The 20,265-nt window shown below is 56.8% G+C and overlaps 2 long non-coding RNA genes across 2 annotated transcripts; one reads left to right on the forward strand and one right to left on the reverse strand.

The window, feature by feature from the left end:
- Window positions 1-2,082: 2,082 nt before the first annotated feature.
- LOC140605348 (uncharacterized) lies at window positions 2,083-5,895 on the forward strand. Its single transcript, XR_012008079.1, has 4 exons — window positions 2,083-2,359; window positions 3,220-3,356; window positions 4,676-4,854; window positions 5,322-5,895. It is a non-coding gene; the product is annotated as an uncharacterized lncRNA (long non-coding RNA).
- A 5,266-nt stretch (window positions 5,896-11,161) lies between these two features.
- On the reverse strand, window positions 11,162-12,855 carry LOC140604480 (uncharacterized). The gene is made up of 2 exons (XR_012007343.1): window positions 12,595-12,855; window positions 11,162-12,431 (listed from the first exon to the last, which is right to left on the reverse strand). It is a non-coding gene; the product is annotated as an uncharacterized lncRNA (long non-coding RNA).
- Between the last annotated feature and the right edge of the window lie 7,410 nt (window positions 12,856-20,265).

Raw genomic sequence — 20,265 nt, forward strand, 5'->3', positions numbered from 1 at the left:
GACGGGGCCTCCCCATCCCCGAGACCCTGGGGGTGGGGGCACGGGGGTCATCCCGAGCACCCTACCATGTGGCAGTGTGTTGTTTGCTGCCGTTGCTCCCCCCGGCCTCGGAGACCCCGTGTCCCTTGCACAGAAGCCCCCGGGCCTCCCCCGGGCCCCCAAACCCCGCAGGCCCAGCAGCCTCACCCGACCCCGTAGCCCTCCCAGAACATGGTGTGACTGCGGAACGTCCCATTGACGTCCAGGTCAATCTGCATGATGTCCCGGGAGGAGACCAGGGCCTCCTCCTTCATTTCCTGCAGGGAGACCCTGGGAGGAGGAGCCGGCGTCAGGGACACAGACCCCGACCTGTCAACAGCTGCCGTCCTGGGCAGGGAGCCCTGGGGCCACCATGGCAGTGTGTCCTGCAGGAAGCTCCACCCTTCCCCTGGGGGGCCGGGGATGGCGGGAGTGCCCACCGTGCCCGCGGGGCCTGCGTGAGGGCCTATGCCCAGCTGTCGTGGGCAGGGAGGGGACTGAGGGTCAGCCCTGGACAGGGAGGGGACATGGAGGATCAACCCGGGTGGGGAGGAGACATGGGGGGTCAGCCCGGGTGGGGAGGGGACACGGGGGTTCAGCCCGGGTGGGGAGGAGACATGGGGGTTCAGCCTGGAGGGGAGGGGACAGGGGGTCAGCCCTGGACAGGGAGGGGACATGGAGGATCAGCCCAGGTGGGGAGGGGACGTGGGAGTTCAGCCCGGTGGGGAGGGGACATGGAGGGTCAGCCCTGGGCAGGGAGGGGACCGAGGGTCCACGGGGAGTGGACGGGCCCCACCTGGTATTTCCCGGCATTCCTGGCCTTAACCTGGTCGACGTTCAGCAATCGCAGCCACACCTGTCCCCGCACCTGGGGTGGGACCCCCTTGTAGACTCAGCATCGCAGCTGCGGGGAGGAAGGCAGTGCTGGTGAGAGGGGCCCAGGGCGGCCCCTTGGAGCCCAGGGAGCGCGAGGCATCTAGAAGTTTCCAGCTTCGGCTCCAGGGTGTCTGCAGGAGGCTGGGTCTCCCTGGAGCTGGGCCCCATCCCCCACGAGGAGCAGGGACCGTGGCCCCGACCTGACACTCCCCCACCGCCGACCCGGGGCCTGGGGAGGCTCGGGCTCCCAGCAGACTCTCCCCAGGCAGGGGGCTCCCCCGAAGACAGGGCAGGAGGACACTGAGGGCGGCCCCCCAGCCCCGTCAGGACGGAGAGCCCTCGGGGGCACCCAGCGCCCCACCTTCTCGCTGGGGAGGTAGTGGTGCCATCGCTTGAGCATTTTTATCCATTTGTCTGCGCGCCAGGTCTCCTGGCGGAGTTTTTGGAAGAGGACAAGCGGGGCCCGCAGGTGAGGCTCCAGCCTGGGAGGTGGGCGCTCGGGCCACGTCCAGTCCCCCGCGGGACCCGGAGGAGCCAGGAAGGCACAGGGCCCCCCCGGACCACGGCTCCGGGTCTGGGGTGCATTCCTGGCAGCCCGTGCACCGCTGGGACGGGGGACTGGGGAGACGCCCGGGGATGTCCTGGGGGACGGGGTGCAGACAGCTGGCCCCAGCTCCCCCCACGTCCTGCCCGGGGCCTAGGACGGGCTCTCACCTTGGCCTCGCGAGGGCTGGGGCCGGGCAGCTCCTTGTCCCTGGAAGGCAAGAGACGCAGAGCCCTGAGGCCCTGGCCCCACAGCCACCCCACCCGTCTGCACCCAGGGGCAGTGCCGGGCAGTGCAGGTGACGGCGGCAGGACACCCGGCGCAGGGTGAGGGCTGCCCCGATCGGCCCGTGGCCCGTAGTCCTGCCACTTCAGAGCATTTCTTACGGAGCCACCTAGACAGGGCCATGTGTGCACATCTCACCGTCCTCACCCTGCTTGTGCCATGAGACAACCAAGTGTCTACGCGGTGACCCGGCGCTCGGCTCCCATGGACCTCTCCTGTCCACGTGTCGGGAGGGGGCCGCAGTGACCGGAGCCACGGCGGTGGGGTGGGCCGGGCAGCCTGCGTGGGAAGGGTGTTGGTGTGTTCAGGCCCCACGAGGAGGGCATAGGTGTGCTCGCACACCGTGCATGCTCAGCGGGCCGCCCCAGGGACCCCCCGGCCCTGCCTTGGGGCCCTCGTGCTGCACACGGTGGCGTGGAATTCCTGCTCACGCTGGAGACAAAGCGAGTCTGTGTGTCAGAACCTGAGCTGTTGGTTCACGCCTCTGAGCAACTCCTACTTTTTCCCTAGATCTTTAGTGATTAAGGAGTTTTTTTCGAAGCCCAAGTACAACCACATTTTGAAGCCAGAAGACTGTCTGAACCGTGCACCATCCTGCAGCTGGACACGAGAACCGTGCAGATCGCTGACCTGGAGGTGAGAGCCCCGGAGGCTAAGTGGGCGGCGCACGTACCAGACTCTGTGCGAATAAACAGATTGAGGAAACTTGCCTTTGATTTTCCCCGAGTCTTGTCTTTTTTATGCTCTGATTTTGTATTTTTACATTATTTTTTCACAGACCTCTTTAACATAATCAGTCATTTTTATATTTATGTTTAATATTTTCAGCATCTTGAGATTCTAATAAATTATATCTAGTTTCTTCAAGGATTTCAAGTTAAAAATTTTTTTTCTAAGTTGTGCTACCATGGATGACAAAATTCTTAATTCTCACTCTTACATTCCCCCTGTTGCCACGAGGTGGCGCGTGTGCATTCAGGAGGGTCTCATTTTAAGGGTGTGCTCGGAGGTGCAAGGTGCAGAGCTTGGGAGCGGGTCCCTGGAACCCCCTGGAGCTCAGCCGGGAGCTGAGCTGTTGGCTCTGCACTTAGTTTCGCAGTATAGAGAGGCCCGGTTCTTTATGCCAAGAATTGAGAAGAAATAGGATTCCACTCAAATATGGGGCCAGAAAATGAGGCAAGTGAGGCCCACGTTGCTTGAAACCTTTTCTTTCTTTCTTTCTTTTTTTTTTTTTTTGAAACCTTTTCTGATTATCTGCAGCATGTGAATTTGTGCTGACAGCTTTAGTAGTTCTTTCCCGAGGAGCAGGTTTGCTGTGTTTGGCGACACTAGCAAGTTGCATCCACAGTTACTGGACTAGACGTGGGGCCGGGCAGTGCAGCGGCATCTGAGCGGGGCTGGCGGGGACAGCTGCTAGTTCCTGCCCCGGAGCCCTCGCCGCCTGCTGTCACGCGCTCACGGGAGCCGCGTCCCTTCCTTATCGTTTGCCTGAACAGACCGTGAAAGGCGAGCTGCACTTTGAGATCAGGAAGGCCGGCACGCTGCATGGATTCACGGCCTGGTTCAGTGTCCGGTTCCAGAGCCTGGAGGAGGACGAGCCGCAGCTGGTGCCGAGCACAGGCCCGTTTCACCCGTGAGTGTGCAGCACCCGCAGGGGCTCCGCTGCCCCGGGAGGAGCGGGTGCAGGTTCCCTGCCGCGCAGCCGTTGGGGAGGCAGTGGCGTGTGTGGGCGGTGGGCGGGGGACCGGGACCGTGCCCCACCCGCCCCTGCCCTGGGCTGCCCTGCTTGTCCTCTGACCCCTGCATGAACGGGCGGAGCACACTTTGCCTGCCTCAGTTGCCCTGGACGCTGCTTCAGCTTCCCATGGTCTAATACAAGCACAACCCACGGAATTGTAGGGGCTTTTAACTCCCCAAGACTTTCTTGAGGAAGGTCAGTGTTTCTTGAGACAAATTTTTTTTAAAGATTTTATTTGAGGGAGAGAGTGGGCGAGAGAGCACATGAGCAGAGGGCGGGGCGGGGAAGGGAGAGGCAGACGCCCCGCTGAGCAGGGAGCCCGATGCGGGACTCGATCCCAGGCCCCGGGGTCATCCCTGAGCCAAAGGCAGACACTCCCCGGACTGAGCCCCCAGCCGCCCCTGGGACACTTCTGTGCAGTAGCATTTTGACGCTGCACGCTGCTCAGGCGCGCTGGGCGCTGCGGTCTGCCTCGGAGCTGGACCCAGCAGCCCGGTGCAGCGCTGCCTTCATGGGGCCTCCGTGGGCCAGCGCGGTAGGTGCCCGGGCCGGGGCGGGCAGCCGCGCTGCTCGGGTCAACACTGGCCGCAGTGGGGGTCCTCAGGGCCTCGCATCCGTCCGCACCACAGGAGCCAGGCTGTTGGCCGGAGCGTCCGTGGAGGTGGCGGGGCCAGGCCTCCTGCTGCCCTTCCCGGTCCCGGCGCACAGATGCGAGCTGTCGCCTGTCAAGGGCGGGAACTCAGGCCCCGGGCAGTCGAGCGCCCGCACACGGTGGGGTGGGGCAGGCAGGTGCCGAGCCCGGGCAGCGCTCTGGGACGCGGGGACAGGGGCCCTCACAGCGGCTGGGGTCGGAGGGACGTGAAGCCGTGGAGCCGTGTCCTCAGGGCCTGCAGAACCCAGAGAGCGCGGAACGTGACAGTTTGTCCCAGATGTCACACTTGCCACACCCCCTCCAGCCCGACTCCCAGGGGCAGTGGCCTTCCTGCACTGCGGAAACTAGAACTCGGCGTTGGCAGCCTAGGGACCGGGCAGGGATGCGGTAGATGCCCGTGCCAGGGTGCGGGGGCCTGGGAGCACCTAGAGCCGTGTGCTCACTGGGCTGCGGCCCAGTCCCTGGCGCCCACAGAGGCCTCGCCATGGGCCTGGTGCATCTGCCCCACGGGGGAGCCTGGGGGTCCACCCCACAGAGGTGATGCGTGCCCCGTGTCTTGCAGAACCACCCACTGGAAGCAGGTGCTGTTTATGATGGACGAACCCATGTCCGTGGTCTCGGGAGATGTGGTCACAGGCTTGGTTGTGCTGCAGAGAAACCCCGTGTGGAGGAGGCACATGTCCGTGGCGCTCAGCTTCCACACAAGACCCCACATCCACACAAGACCCCACATCGCAGAAAGTAAGGCTTGTGCTGCAGGGCGGGTGCTGGGCGCTGGTGCTGGGAGACGGGTGTGGCGGTCGCGGTGCCACGGCCTCGGCCTTGCGCGCCTGCGCTGCTTTCTCACCCTCCTCACGGGAATTGGGTGCTGTTATTGGTAGAACAGGAAACGGGGGCAGGAAGGTGAGTCTGAGGGCAGGGGCCCAGCCCAAGGCCACCCTTCCCGTGTCCAGGAGGCCCCGGTGGAGAGCGGGCCGGCCGCCGTTCCCACACCTGGTGCAGGATGGCAGAGGGGACGCGACGGTTCTCCTCTGGTCTCCTACCTGCTTTGTGCTAATTTTATGTCAAAGTCTTAATCTTGGTCATTAAGAAAACTTCTCCGCCTGGAAGTCGCTCTTGGGTGCCATCCTGAGTCGTCATCAGGAGGTGCTGCGTGTGAGTCACACTCAAGCGGTTTATTATGACTGATTTGCTTTGTCTGTTTTCAGGTTGGAGAGAAGGTCTTTCCCATCTGGAGATGACGGTCGAAGTTGTGGGAAGCAGGTGCTGCAGGAATGAGCCCGGGCGGAGACGTGCTTGGATGTGAGCCCCCGTTCCTGTGGCCTGAGAGCTCCCCTGCCCGGCGGCGGGACACCCGTGTGCGTGCACGCTACCTTCCTCGTGGCCTCCAGAGGCGCCGCGTGGGGCTCGGTGGGGACCCCTCACCCCTGTCACTGCCCGTGTCTGTGCTCTAGAAGTAGGCTGTGTCCCCAGGTGTCCACAGTCTGGCTCGTGGCCGAGTCGGTGGCACTGTGTCCCTAAGCTAGGTCTAGATCTCAACTCATAGGGCACACGTGCATCAACCTCGTACTCCTGTGAAAGTGGCTGTTCACGTATCATGTGTCATGGTGTCCTTGCTGCCCGGGTCCCTCCCTGTCGTGCGAAGGTGGGCGCCCCAAAGCCGTGCAGGGCCTGGAGGCGGTGATGCATGTGACGGGACTCTGCATGGATAGTACAGTCGTAGAGATGTCTTCCACGTAAATTATGTGTTGGCGCATAGCACATACTCAATAAATAATTTTAAAGAAATGAGTGTTGGCGTGTATCCCATTTCCATGTGCGTGTGCTGTGTCGGCAAGCGTGGGATCGTACCGCGTGTGCTGCTTTGTAGCCTTTTTCACCTGGTGTGAAGGAACGTCCCTGCCTGTAGGTCCAGGTCTACGTCTTTTGGTGTGTATTGTTTTGATTTTTAGTTGACTTTACATTGCAATATGAACGGTATATCCCAACCGCGTGAGTGACGGGTGTGCAGGTGTGCATCTCTCTGTAACAAGCACTCGACCGAGACCGTCAGCCGCGAGCGGCTGCCCCAAGTGCCCAGCACGCAGTGCCTCCGAGGGTGGTGCCCCCGGTGACGCGCAGCTTCCTGGGGCCGGTGGGGCACACAGGCTGCTTCCTGGAGCCTGAAGCTTGTGCCGCTCACACTCCTAGGCTGAGGCTCCTGGCGGGGGGGGCCCTTAGGAGCAGGTGTTTGGGAGGTGCTTAGGCCTCGAGGGGGGCCCCCAGGACGGACTCGTGCCCTTCCGGGGGAGAGCCCCTCAGAAGGCGGCTGCCCGGGGACCGGGCCGGGTCTCCAGGTCCCAGGAGGGAGGCCGCCGGGCTGGGGGACGTCCAGCCCCCGGGCCGTTGAAGCCGCCGGGCTGGTGCCATCCGGGCCCTGTCCCTCGCTGTGGGCGTCGCTCAGCTCACGGGCACCTGTGAGCCCCGACCCGTGTTGCTGCGGGTTCCCGCCATGTCCTGCCCCGCTGGTGGTCAGCGGGTGGTCAGTGGGTGGCCTCCCGGGCCGGCCCCGGCAGGTGCGGCAGGTGGTGCGTGTGGGCCCGCGCGTTCCCCTTGGGTGCACGGCCGCCGTGGGGCTCCCGGGAGCCAGGGTCCTCAGCGTCGGCGTCCTTGGCGGGCCCGGCTAGAAGCCCTTCATAGGCTTGTTCTGCAAACACCTGCTCCGTGGCTTAGTCTTCTCTCTATTTTGATAAACAGAAGTTCTTAAGTGTTAATTTTGTCCGATTCGACATTATTTTCCTTAAGGATACACTTGCTGCATCCAGTGGAAGGAATCTGCTCTTCGTTTACGGCTCCGTCGGTCGCCCTGGCGCACAGCTCAGCGCCCCCAGCCTCGGTTTCTCTCGGGCGTCAGGGCGGGCTCGGGATTCGCGTCCCCGGGGGTGGCTGCTCCGGCGGTGGAGTTGCAGCTTCTTTCCTCTCCTGCTGCGCGCACCCTTGCTTTCTCCTCTAGAGCTGCTGCGGCGGCAACAGCATATTTTGATTTATTTCCAGTATCTCCCAGTTCCAAGTATTTTCTAATTCCCATTATGAGTTCTTCTGCTGTCCCAGGGCTATTTAGAAATTGTGGCTTAATTTCCAAAGGTGGAATTTTCTAGGTATTTTTTCTTATTAATCTCTAGCTGAATGTCACTGTGCTCAGAAGACGACCTGAGTGATCTCACTCCCCTGAGGTCACAAGGACTTGAATGTGCGTCATGCTGTCGGATGATGCGGAGGCCACCATGTCGCCGGGATCGTGTCGGGCAGCAGTGTTGCTCACTCGGCCCCGATGCTTGGGCCACTTGCGCCTCCTCGTCCCCTCAGGCAGCCGCCAAGGGAGGGAGCGGGGCCTCCGAGGACACAGCTGCACCTCGGCGGCTTCATTTGACCCATGTCCTTAAGGCCCTGATCTGCAATGCAGTCACACTGCGGGGCCCTGCTGTGACCCCCGACATCCCCGTGCTGGGATGGAACCCCCACTGCTGAGCGGGCCTCTGGGGATGTCAGGGGCTCCTCAATGATGGGGAGATGAGGCGGCAGGGGATGTTGGGGACCCCTGAATGATGGGGGGGCCATAGGGGATGTCAGGGGCACCTGTGGGGGCGCCTGGCACTCCTGTGGCACAGCTCCACCCCGCATTGCTCACAGGGCCACCAGCTTGCCAGCCCCCATCCCGGCGCCTCTTGGAGGCCTGGCAGCTGGCCTGTGTTCGGGGTGGGGTGGCTTTAGGGGTATCTGCTCAGCGGGGCTGCCCCCGCTGTGGGGGGGTGGGGGGAGCAGCCCCAGGCCGACCCCCTGGCCTGACCCCGTGCCCTCTGCACCCCGGAGCTGACCCCGTGGTGGACCTGGAGGCTCAGGCAAGGTCATCGTTGCAACAGGAAGACCTTGACTGACCTGCATCTGTCTGCTTTTTTACAAAACGTGTTGTGCCCATGTGCGGCAGTGCCCAGGGCCCAGACTGGGTGGGGGCGACTCTTGGGCGTGCAGCGTGGCCTGCTGCCCCTGCTGTGGCATCGGAGCCCCCGAGGGTAGGCTCCAGCCTCTGGCCTCCAGCCTCCAGCCTCCGGCCTCCGGCCTCCGGCCACCGCAGCCCAGCCAGCCCGGGTTCTGAGCGTTCCCAGGCTTCCCCTCTGAGGCCAGCACGGGGCCTGACACGTGGCAGGCACTGCAGGAGCAGGAGACCGAGGGGGAATGAGGCCGGTGCATCCTGGGGAGCCTGCGGGGGGCCGGGGGAGGGGTGTGGCGTCTGGGCCAGGCCTGCTGCCCTGCAGCCTCCTGGCCCTGTCCCCACTGCTGCGCCCCTAGAGGCCTGCAGGCACCCCTGCCCCGGGCACACACCGGGCCACCGTCCCAGCAGCAGGGAGGGCGGTGAGCAGACGGCGGGAGGAAGCCAAGGCTTGGCCCGGATGCGCCAGGCGCCTGGGTGCTGGGCTGCCCCGGTCCATCTGCTCGCCGCCCCTGGGGAGCCGAAGCTCAGCACCTCAGCCTTGCAATGGCCCCGCATGGAGAGAAGCCCCCTGGGATGGCTGCTGTATCCTGCCCCCAGCTGGTCTCCCTGGCCGCTCTGCTTCCACAGGAAATATGGAAAGTAGCAAGTGGAGCCTGGGGCCTGGCCTGGACTGAGCAAGGGGTGGGGGGCCGCCGGCGGGGCGAGTCCCCCCTGGAGCCCTGCCCCGGGCGCTGGTGGCAGCCGGAGGCACCGGCATAGGGCTCTATAGATAGTCAGTTTATACATTTGCTTGGAGTTTACACTAATCTATATTTAAGGTATATGATAATTTAGGTTGACATAGTGGGATAGAAATTTTTTCTTTAGAAATTGTCCATACATTATTCATGCAGGAAATAGTGACCTGACACAAGACACCTGACCTCAACTTCGCACCATGGTGAGAGGTAACCAGGATAAACTGCACTTTACTGTGAAAACTGACACCCACTTCCATCCTGCCAGGGTCTTGCGTCGTTTGCCTCATTGTCAAGGGGACTTTACTTTCCCTGTTCACATCACAAGGATGTGGCGAGGATCAGGTATATGGAAGTGTGTTGGGATCTGTAAGAGACACACTCCAGCCAGCCAGCCATCTGTCCATCCATCCGTCTGTCTATTTATTGTCTTTACTGAGCTTTCATTCACGCTCACGCATGCAGATGCTCACAGAGCCCCGAAATCAGTGTCCCTCTTTTGTCAGACTAATAAATGGAACTTGAAGAGGTTAAGAGGTTTCCCCAAGGTTATGCAGCTGCCAGGCAGGTGCCGGCATGACCATGTGTTGTGACAGGCACTGGATGGTGACTTCAGGTGTGTTAAAAGAACGCCCCTTGTGGGTTGGGAAGGGGCAGGGATGGGCAGGCTTCTTCACTGCCCTGCAGCTTTCTCCCTAATGCACGAACCTCATTTGAGCTGTTCTGCTCCACTGCACACAGCCCAGAGGGCCGTGAATAATCCGGGAGGAGCTGGGACCTCTGGGGGAAGCAAAGGGTCGGCTTTTGGGGGAGACGGGCCGTATCAGCTGGGAGTACTGTTAAGTGAGGCCTGGGAAATGAGTCCCATTTTTAAAATGTCATTTCATAAACTCACCCTGGAAGCAAATGCATTCTCTGCTGTGCGAGGAGCTCCACGTGGACTCAGAGCAAAGCAAACGGTGGTGATGCTGGTGATAATGACCATTGACATTTATTGCTATTTTGGGCCAGACTTTATGCAGCATCCCAAAATAGGTATTAGTGCCAATTTTACAAAAAAGAAATGGGCTACATATTAAAAAATACATAAAAGTGGAGGTTGAGTGGGGGCCCTATCAGGAATAAATGTGTTTGTTTTTAATGTGCCAGAACATAATTAATATTAAATGACGTGTAAACTAACTAACTAGGAAAATGTGGCTGTAGCCAGCCACAATCTACTCTTTTCCATCCAAGAGCAACAGCTCACTTCTGAAATTCATCAAAGTTCAGTTTGAACACAGAAGAGAGAAACTGGAGGCAAGCATAACTTCAATATTTTCAGCATTACTTTTTGTTACTTTGACATTTCATGTTGCCCTTTTTATATTTTGGGGAGCTGTATTTCCTAAAATATTCTCCCTTAAGAAGTCTTATCAGGGTTCTCCCAAGAAGAAGAACCAATAGGATTTACGTGCGCTACCCACGTCATCTCTCTCGATCTACAGCGTCTCTATGTTTATCCTTCATCACTATCTGTATATGTGGATCATGCCTCTCTCCTGCAGGCTGGAGACCCAGGAGACGTCATGCTGCAGCTTGAGTCCGAAGGTCAAGGTTGTCTGCCATCAGAATCCCCTTTCTCAGGGAGGTCAGTCTCATCTCTACTAAGACCTTCAACTGACTGCATGAAGTCAGTGACTTCATGTGACTGCTCATCACACTGGAAAGCCTCGTCTGCTTTATTCAAAGTCTAATGATCTAAATGTTAATCACATCTAGAACATACCTTCGCAGAGAAATCTAGAACGTTTGACTAAATAGGCCTAGCCAAGTTGGCACAAAATTAACCATCACAAGTGTCACTCATTTAAAAAAATATATATTTGGTTTTTAAAATATTCTTGAACAAAAGGATCCTGCATCTAGTCAAACATTTATTATTTTTTTAATTTATTTATGATAGTCACAGAGAGAGAGAGAGAGAGAGAGAGAGAGAGAGAGAGGCAGAGACACAGGCAGAGGGAGAAGCAGGCACCGGGAGCCCGACGTGGGATTCGATAAATAAATAAATAAATAAATAAATAAATAAATAAATAAATAAATAAATATTTAAGAAAAAAAGAAATCATGGTGAATTTTCATAGGTGTGAAAATGCCACAAGTAAGAAAATGTCTTTTCTTCTAAAAGATTTTATTTATTTGAGAGACAGCCAGAGCGAGCGAGCGAGCAAGAGAGAGCATGGGGAAGGGCATGGAGAAGGACAAGCAGACTCCCTGCTGAGGGCAGAGTCTGACCTCAATCCAAGACCCTGAGACCATGACCTGAGCTGAAACCAAGAGTCAGACAATCACCCAGGAGCCCTGGAAAATGCCTTTTTTATTTGAGATGCGACTGATGGTTTTCCAGGTGAAATGACGTGTTTAAGGTTTTCTTTGAAATTACTCCAGCAAAAAGAAAACTGAAGATCAGTAAAACAAGTATGGCAAAATGCTAATGATTGCCAAAGCTGGGTGACATATATGAAGTCCACTGCTCTATTCTGTGTATGTGTAGATGCTTTCATCAATAAAAGTATACAATAAATAAACCTATTAAATATTAAGAATTTGCATGTTTACATATATAAATATAAATAAGCCTTTTAAAACATTATGATTTTCCATATAAAAAAATCTTACATAACAATTTGAATTTGTGTTGGTAAAACTGTATTGCTGAAATTCTTTTCAGCACCCTCCAAGTGCACCTTATACTTTCTCAGTATCCAAGATAAAAGTCGTCTGCTTCCTCAGCTGTTACATTAATAAGCCAGCTGTTCCTTCTGCATTCCCATCTCTGCTCTAGGACCGAAGTCTCTACAGGGCAGGATTTCAGTGACGCACCCTAACACCTCTAACACTAATATTTGTTGAATGAATAATTGTTTTTCTTGCCAGAAAATACTGAGTCGTGAATAGTCATTTCATAAATTTGAACGACGCTTCCATTCAACAATGGAATGACGAGCCAGTGCAACTTTTCAGTAATTAATGCATGAGTACAGCATTAGTTTTGCATCTCTTCAGAATTTCTTTTTTATAGTCCATACATTTTACAAGCCTGATAATACAGTGTGGTCGCACATTAAGATTACTGGCAGGTTACAAAAGATTCACATTAAGTCGTCGCAAAAGCATATTCATGAAACTCCGCAGAAAATATTCAAAAATGTCTTGCACTTTTCTCAAGTACAACCTGACACGGGCACAGTTCGGTAGCGCGAGGCCGCCCGGGGGTCCGGCCGGGGGCGGGGGGGGTCCACTCCTTGGGACTCGCGTCCTCCAGAACACGGTGTTTTGTCAGGAAACCCAGGGCGTGGGTTACAGTCTGCAAAGCCCAAATCAACATCTGATGGAAACTGGCTTCTGAGCAACAGAAACGGTTTTTGAAGAACAGAATTCCTTACTGGTCGCTTCCGGGGCCCCGGAGCCCACGAAAATGGCTTTTAGTGACTTAGGGCGGGTCACGGGGTCAACGGCCTCCTCGGGCGAGGGCGCCACGTAGATCCGTGAGAGGAAAGATAGTCTTCGAGCTGGGTTCTCCGCTTCCCAGGCAGGGCTGGAGGATTCGCAGGCCGGAAAGTGTCGACCTTGCAAGATAAAACGGTTATTCTACCGGCGAATCGGGTTTCCCCAGGAGCAGCAGAGGCGCTGCAGCCTGGAAGCGGCGGGCGGGAAACGCTTTTATATGGAGGGGGGTGGGCGGGGCTGTATGGAAGGAAAGCCCATTGGAGGGCGGCGGCGGCTTCTCACTGGCTGAGTGCGGCGGCGGCTTCTCATTGGCTGCCGGTGATGGCGGCGGCTTCTCACTGGCTGAGCGTGGCGGCGGCCCGCCCGGAAGTCTTGGCGCTTCCTGCCGCCCTGGGCCGGGTGAGGCCGGTTTCCGCTTGAGGCTGTCCCGACGGCAGTTCCCGCGAGGTCTCCTCGGCTCGGCTCCGGCTCGGCTCCGGCTCCGGCTCCGGGGCAGCAGCAGGGGAGGCGCGGAGGCCCCGTGGAGCCCTGGCTTCCGGCCGGGCGGCGGAGCAGCTCGGGGCCTCGCCGCGGGGCGGGCAGGGGGAGCACGCGGCCTCCGCCTCGAGCTGTGCGGGTGGAGGCACCTGGGCCCCGAGCCCGTGGCGCGCCCGTCCCGCGGCCCCGTCTGCCTCCGGCCGGCCTCCCGGACGCCCCCTGTGCCCGCCCGTGGCCGCCGCGGGAGCCCTCCCCGGCGCAGCGGCCCTCGGGGCCCCCCGGGGACGGGGACGAGGACGGGGACGGGGACGGCGGCGCGGCTCCGGCACGTCTTGCCCCCGCGTGGCCCCGCGTGCCCGTGTGGCGGTGTCGGCCGCCGCCGCCTGCAGCTGGGACGAAGCCGCCCGTACCTCGACGCTCCTCGGCGGCCGCGGCTCCCCGTGGGTCGGGCCGTGGCTGCTGCGTCGTGTTCCGCGTCCCTGTCGGGCGGCCCGTGTCCTCGCCGCGAAGCACGGGCCTGGGCGGGGGCGAGGGCGGGGGCGAGGGCGGGCGCGTCGCCGGGATCAGCGCCCTCAGGACCCCGAGCGCCCGGCGAGGCCCGCGCCTGCAGCCCCGGGAGTGGGGCCGGAGCCGGGCCCGTCGGGGGAAGCCCTGGCCTCGGCCTCGGGGGCGCAGGGGTGAGGCCCCGCCGTGCAGCCCGCCCCGCCCCGCGGCTCCCTGCGCCCCACCCGGCCGAGGGCGGCGCTTGTCCCCGTGGCCGCGCCGCCGCCGCCGGAGCCTCCCCCGGGGCTGGAGGCCGCGTGCCCAGCGCCGACCACGCCGGGCCGCCTGCGGGGGGCCGGGGCCAGCCTGAGCCGCCGGAAGGGCCCCGCCCCCGCCCCCGCCCCCGCGTGCGCCTGCCCAGGGCCTGACCGGTCGCCGCAGACCTGGGGCCGAGGCCGGACACGGATCCCTGAGAGGCCCCGTCGGCCGCCCCGGCCCCCGCGGTGTCCCCGAGCTGCCCGGCCTCTCCCAGCGCCCGGGGCGTGCCCGGCCCGTCCTCCCGCCCCGCCCTCGGGACCCTCCCGGGAGCCCGGAGTTCTCCGGAGGACACGCGGCCGCTCGCCCAGACCCGGTGCGCGCTGGTCGCCGCAGGTGCCCCCACCCCGTGCCCGGCAGCCCGACGCCACGCGGGCCCCTGGACGTTCCCTCCGCCCCTCGTCCTGCGGGCCGCGGTGTCCCTCGGTCGGCGCGGGCTCCGCTCACCGCGGGTGCCTGGGGCCCGTGGGCCGGCGTCGCGGAGCCCCTGCCTGCTGGGAGCGCGGCTCTGGTGCCGGCAGGGGTCGAGAGCGAGGGCAGCCGCGGGGGGCTCGGCGGCTCCTGCGGCGGCTTCGTTCCAGCGACGAGGACGCAGCCCGCAGCGCAGACGCCGCCTTGGGGAGCGACGAGTCGGGGTCCCCCGTGGGTGCCGTGGGGGGCGCGAGCGGCCGCGTCTGGGTCCCGCCGGCTTGCTGCGGAGGCGCCTCCACCCCGGGGCGCCGCGCTCTGGGGCCCTCGTGCCCGCGGCCGCCGAGTGCTCCGCCGCCCGGTCCCGCTGCGGCCCGCGCAGGCCCCGCCCAGTCCTGTGCTCTGCCGGCGGCGGCCCGTGTCCGTCCTGACGCCCGCCCCGCGAGGGCCGCCCTGGTGGATGAGGCCTCTTGGGATACGAACAAGATTCAGCCTCTGCAGAGGGCGGAAGTGGTTTTTCTGTTGAAACACGGAGGCCCTGCGGTAGCGCGTGCCCCGAGACTCCCCGCCCTTTGCTCCGCGTGCGCGGCGGGCGCTGCTGGGGCCTGCGGTCGCGCCCGCCGCTCCGTGCTGGCTGCGTGTTTCCAGAAGGGTGAGCCTCCGTTCACATTCGATTGCCTTTTCTGGGTCCCACACGGTTCTCCTTGTCCTTACTTCCACCCCGGGATTGTGTTTATTTCCTAGACAAAGGCACTTGTATCTTTGTTTCTCTGGTTCCCGCCGAGGTTAGGAGCCCTGCCTTCCCTGCCCAGAGCACGTGGTCAGGATTTTTTTCCCCTGGCGAAACGCCTTTTGGAGTTGTTTTCTTTTCTTTCTTTCTTTCTTTCTTTCTTTCTTTCTTTCTTTCTTTCTTTCTTTCTTTCTTTCTTTCTTTTTTAGATCTGAAGCATTAAAAATGTAGTTATTTCAGCTTGAGAGTGGGGAGAGATCACAGATTGACTTTTAAGTTACTCTGAGAAAAGTGATGATTTGTCTCAATAGTTAGATAAGCCCTTACCATACAAATAAAGATGCGGTGATCTTTCATGCCACCCCTTCTTTCCTAAAGAGGAGACCCAGCCTCTTCTGTGGCCACTCACCCAGTGGTGATGCATGTTCCTCCTGAACTGTCTGTGGAAGTTTTGTACTTCTGGTTTGGCAGGTAAAGATCTGTTACATTTGAGCCACCCAGAACCTGGATTCCTTGCTAAGGTACCAGCAATATATCTTACTTACTTATTTATTTAAATATTTAATTTATTTATTCATGAGAAAGAGAGAGAGAGGCAGAGACACAGGCAGAGGGAGACACAGGCTCCATGCAGGGAGCTCGATGTGGGACTCGATCCCGGGTCTCCAGGATCAGGCCCTGGGCTGAAGGTGGCGCTAAACCGCTGAGCCCACCCAGGCTGCCCAACATATCATATTTAGATAGAAAATTTCAGAGAAAGAAAATGTTCAAGTGCCCAAAGTTAGTAAAAATGAAATATGGTATGCTAATATTGCTAATATTTCCATATACACAAAAGATATTTTTCCTTTGTACGTTTGTTTCCTTTCTTGTGTTTGATGGCTTATGGTATGATTTACACATACATCCCTCCCCCTGAGTCTCACACTTCCTGAAACAGATAGGACACATGCAGCATCACCCTTGTGGGGAGAGGTGGCTGCTCTTTGACTAGCCGTTGGCTCTCAGGGATGGACATCAAGGGTTTCTGACTCTGCCCTGTGTGACTCTCACCCACATGGCACTTTGGTTATAGAATTGTCTGAAAAATGGAAGGAATAGATATAGAATACTTTATCCAACCAGAAAATTGACTTGATAATTAAAGATAAATTCAACAAGATTTGAAATGAAATGTTTTTTGAAAACCTCTGAGGCCCCAATTCTGCTATTATCATAACCACTGACAGGAGATAGATTTGGAAAATGTCATACAGTACCCGAATAAGCAAGTCTCCTTCAGAAAACAGTTCTAGATTGACCTGTGGAGAGGCATGCTCACTTCCTCCTGGATTCATGGGTCGGTCAGCTGGGCAGTCTGCAATGCTGTCCTTTAGGGTGGCTGAGGAAGAGAAAATGTTTAATGTTCCTGTTTGGCTTAGCTCTTTTTTTGGTATATTTTTTTATTGGAGTTTGATTTGCCAACATATAGCATAACATCCACTGCTCATCCCATCAAGTGCCCCCCCTCAGATCCCATCACTCAGTCACCCCGTCCCCCCCCCACCTCCCCTTCCACTACCCCTGTTTGCTTCCCAGAGTTAGGAGTCTCTCATGTTCCATCACCCTATCTGATATTTCTCACTCATTTTCTCCCCTTTCCCCTATAATCCCTTTCACTGTTTTTTATATTCCCCGTATGAGTGGAACCATATGATAATTGTCCTCCGATTGACTCACTTCACTCAGCATCATACCCTCCAGTTCCGTCCACGTTGAAGCAGATAGTGGGTATTCATCCTTCTAATGGCTGAGGAATATCCCATTGTATACATAGACCACATTTCCTTTGTCCATTCTTCTTTCGATGGACACCGAGGCTCCTTCCACAGTTTGGCTATTGTGGACATTGCTGCTAGAAACATTGGGGTGCAGGTGTCCCGGCGTTTCACTGCATCTGTATCTTTGGGGTAAATCCCCAGCAGTGCAATTGCTGGGTCGTAGGGCAGGTCTATTTTTAACTGTTTGAGGAACCTCCACACAGTTTTCCAGAGTGGCTGTACCAGTTCACATTCCCACCAACAGTGCAAGAGGGTACCCCTTTCTCCACATCCTCTCCAACATTTGTGGTTTCCTGTCTTGTTGATTTTCCCCATTCTCACGGGTGTGAAGTGGTATCTCATTGTGGTTTTGATTTGTATTTCCCTGATGGCAAGTGATGTGGAGCATTTTCTCATGTGCTTGTTGGCCATGTGTGTGTCTTTGGTGAAATTTCTGTTCATGTCTCCTGCCCATTTCATGATTGGATTGGTTGTTTCTTGGGTTTTGAGTTTAACAAGTTCTTTATAGATCTTGGATATGAGCCCTTTGTCTGATTATGTCATTTGCAAATATCTTCTCCCATTCTGTAGATTGTCTTTTGGTTTTGTTGACTGTTTCTTTTGCTGTGCAGAAGCTTTTCATATTGATTAAGTTCCAATAATTCATTTTTGCTTTTGTTTCCTTTGCCTTCATAATTGTATCTTGCAAGAAGTTGCTGTGGCCAAGTTCAAAAAGGGTGTTGCCTGTGTTCTCCTCTAGGATTTTGATGGAATCGTGTCTCACATTTAGATCTTTCATCCATTTTGAGTTTATATTTGTGTCTGGTGCAAGAGAGTGGTCTAGTTTCATTACTCTGCGTGTGGATGTCCAATTTTCCCAGCACCATTTATTGAAGAGACTGTCTTTCTTCCAGTGGATGGTCTTTCCTGTTTTGTCGAATATTAGTTGACCATAAAGTTGAGGGCCCATTTCTGAGTTCTCTATTCTGTTCCATTGATCTGTGTGTCTGTTTTTGTGCCAGTACCACACTGTCTTGATGACCACAGCTTTGTAGTACAACCTGAAATCTGGCATTGTGATGCCCCCAGATATGGTTTTCTTTTTCAATATTCCCCTGGCTATTCGGGGTCTTTTCTGATTCCACACAAATCTTAAGATTATTTGTTCTAATTCTCTGAAGAAAGTCCATGGCATTTTGATAGGGATTGCATTGAATGTGAAAATTTCCCTGGATAGCATAGACATTTTCACCATATTAATTCTTCCAATCCATGAACATGGAATATTTTTCCATCTCTTTGTGTCTTCCTCAATTTCTTTAAGTGTTCTGTAGTTTTTAGGGTATAGATCCTTCACATCTTTGGTTAGGTTTATTCCTAGGTATCTTACGCTTTTGGGTGCAATTGTAAATGGGGTTGACTCCTTAATTGCTGTTTCTTCAGTCTCATTGTTAGTGTATAGAAATGCCACTGATTTCCGGGCATTGATTTTGTATCCTGCCACTTTGCCAAATTGCTGTATGAGTTCTGGCAACCTTGGGGTGGAGTCTTTTGGGTTTTCTATGTACAGTATCATGTCATCTGCTAAGAGGGAGAGTTTGACGACTTCTTTGCCAATTTGAATGCCTTTTATTTCTTTTTGTTGCCTGATTGCTGAGGCTAGGACTTCTAGTACTATGTCGAATAGCAGTGGTGAGAGTGGACATCCCTGTTGTGTTCCTGATCTTAGGGGAAAGGCTCCCAGTGTTTCCCCATTGAGAATGATATTTGCTGTGGGCTTTTCATAGATGGCTTTTAAGATGCTGAGGAATGTTCCCTCTATCCCTACACTCTGAAGAGTTTTGATCAGGAATGGATGCTGTATTTTGTCAAATGTTTTCTCTGCATCTATTGAGAGGATCATATGGTTCTTGTTTTTTCTCTTGTTGATATGATCTATCACATTGATTGCTTTCCGAGTGTTGAACCAGCCTTGCATCCTGGGGATAAATCCCACTTGGTCATGGTGAATTATCTTCTTAATGTACTGTGAGAGGACTCAGGCCCCCAGCTCTGCCCAGACCAGGGCCGGGACCTGCTGAGGATCAAGGTGTTCCTCACGAAAGCAGTTCACAGCACACGACTGGTAGACAGCTGCTCTCCAGGGCAGCCCAGGTCCCATGTGTGCCCCTTACCTTGGGCCATCCTGGGCAGAGGGTCAGAGCGAGGGCAAGGGTCTGAGGTCTCTACCACTGTCAGTGGCCTGCAGCACAGCCCAGTGGGTGGGGACAGGCCCGAACTAGCGACACGTGGGCAGACTGCCTGGAGACAATGGCAGAGGCAAGCAGAGGACCTATTCAGGGTCTTCGAGGGCTGACAGGCCTGCAAAGGACCCCTGCCTCCCTCCCCGCAAAGGATCCCAGCCCCTGTGGGATTCACGTAGCCTAAAATTAACCATTTTAAACTGAGAAACCACCACCTCTCTCTCCATCCAAGATACTGGATCCACACCCCCAAAAGGAAAGCCGGTGCCCATTTAGCGGCCCTCCCCGATGCCCTGACCCCAGCCCCTGGGGTCACAGTGGACCCCTGCTTGGACAGTCCACAGCACTGCTGTACGAGACTCCACAGGTGCTGCTACTTTGCAGTTACCCCTGCAGCTGGGTAATTTCATAGTTCTCAGTGTATTTTCAAGGTTGACTAGACCCGTTTCATCTTTGAGTTTCTTTTCGAGCAGCTGTAACCATCTGTCCCGTGTTGTTCAGGCCCAGAGTCTTCCTTGGGCTGTCTTCCTGTGCGGCTGCTTACTAGCTATGGAGGGGATGTGCTCAGCTGCATCACTCAGTTTACTGCGTACAAGTCCCAAGCACAGGAATGGGTTAGGACTAGCTCTCAGCAATGACACAGTGGATTAGCAGGTAGGAAACAGAAGAGTAGACTGTGCCCGTTACATGGTAAGGAAGTTTAGGAGAAAAAGTGCTCTGGGAGATTATAAGAAATAGCCCAGTTCATAGCTTCAGAAAAATGAGCCCTTTGTTCTGAGCCAAAGCTCTGGAAGATGGAGGAACATTTAATTTATCACAAGAAATGATAAAGTAAAGGAAGGAAAGAAGTTAGACCATCTGCTAGGACCTCTCCTCTGCACCTGCCATTCTGTGAGCCTGGTGGGAAGCCCGTGCCCATCTCCTTCCACAGAGAGCAGAGCCCAGGGTCCATATGACAGGCTGGGCAGAGAGACACACCTGCAGTCTGGGTCACCTATTGTACCTGAGCTGAGCGTGAGGCCTTCTTCCTGTGTCCGGGACCCAAACACTGCGGTGCCGCTTCTGCCTCACAGAAGGTCAACGCTTAGAGCTTGTGGGCAAGCTCCTCTCGTAGCTTGATCTGGAGCCACGCGGCCGCTTACCTGCAAAGCAGCTCTTCACCTTCAGGTAGCCCACGACCAGCCTGAGGATGCAGAGCTTGTCAAGCCGGGCTGCACGTCCTCGGGGTAGGGCAGCAAGGTGGTCAGTTTGCTCAGCTCTGGATTCCAACGGTCCGGTGCTGCTTCAAAGGGTTGCATTTGGCTCCCTCTGGAGGCTGTGGCTCAGGACTTGGCAGGGAGAGAGCAGCAATCATTCTCTACCTCCCTCTGTACCTTCACCGGAGTCACCCGCAGGGCCCCCAGGCCATGCCGGACGCCATCTGGCCCCAGGTCCTGGTGCTTGGAGGCAGGGACCCTTGTCCTTCAGGTTTGGGTTCTGTCCTCACTGCCCTCCTGGC

Source organism: Canis lupus, chromosome 15, assembly GCF_048164855.1.
Source record: "Canis lupus baileyi chromosome 15, mCanLup2.hap1, whole genome shotgun sequence".
Classification (NCBI taxonomy): Eukaryota; Metazoa; Chordata; class Mammalia; order Carnivora; family Canidae; genus Canis; species Canis lupus.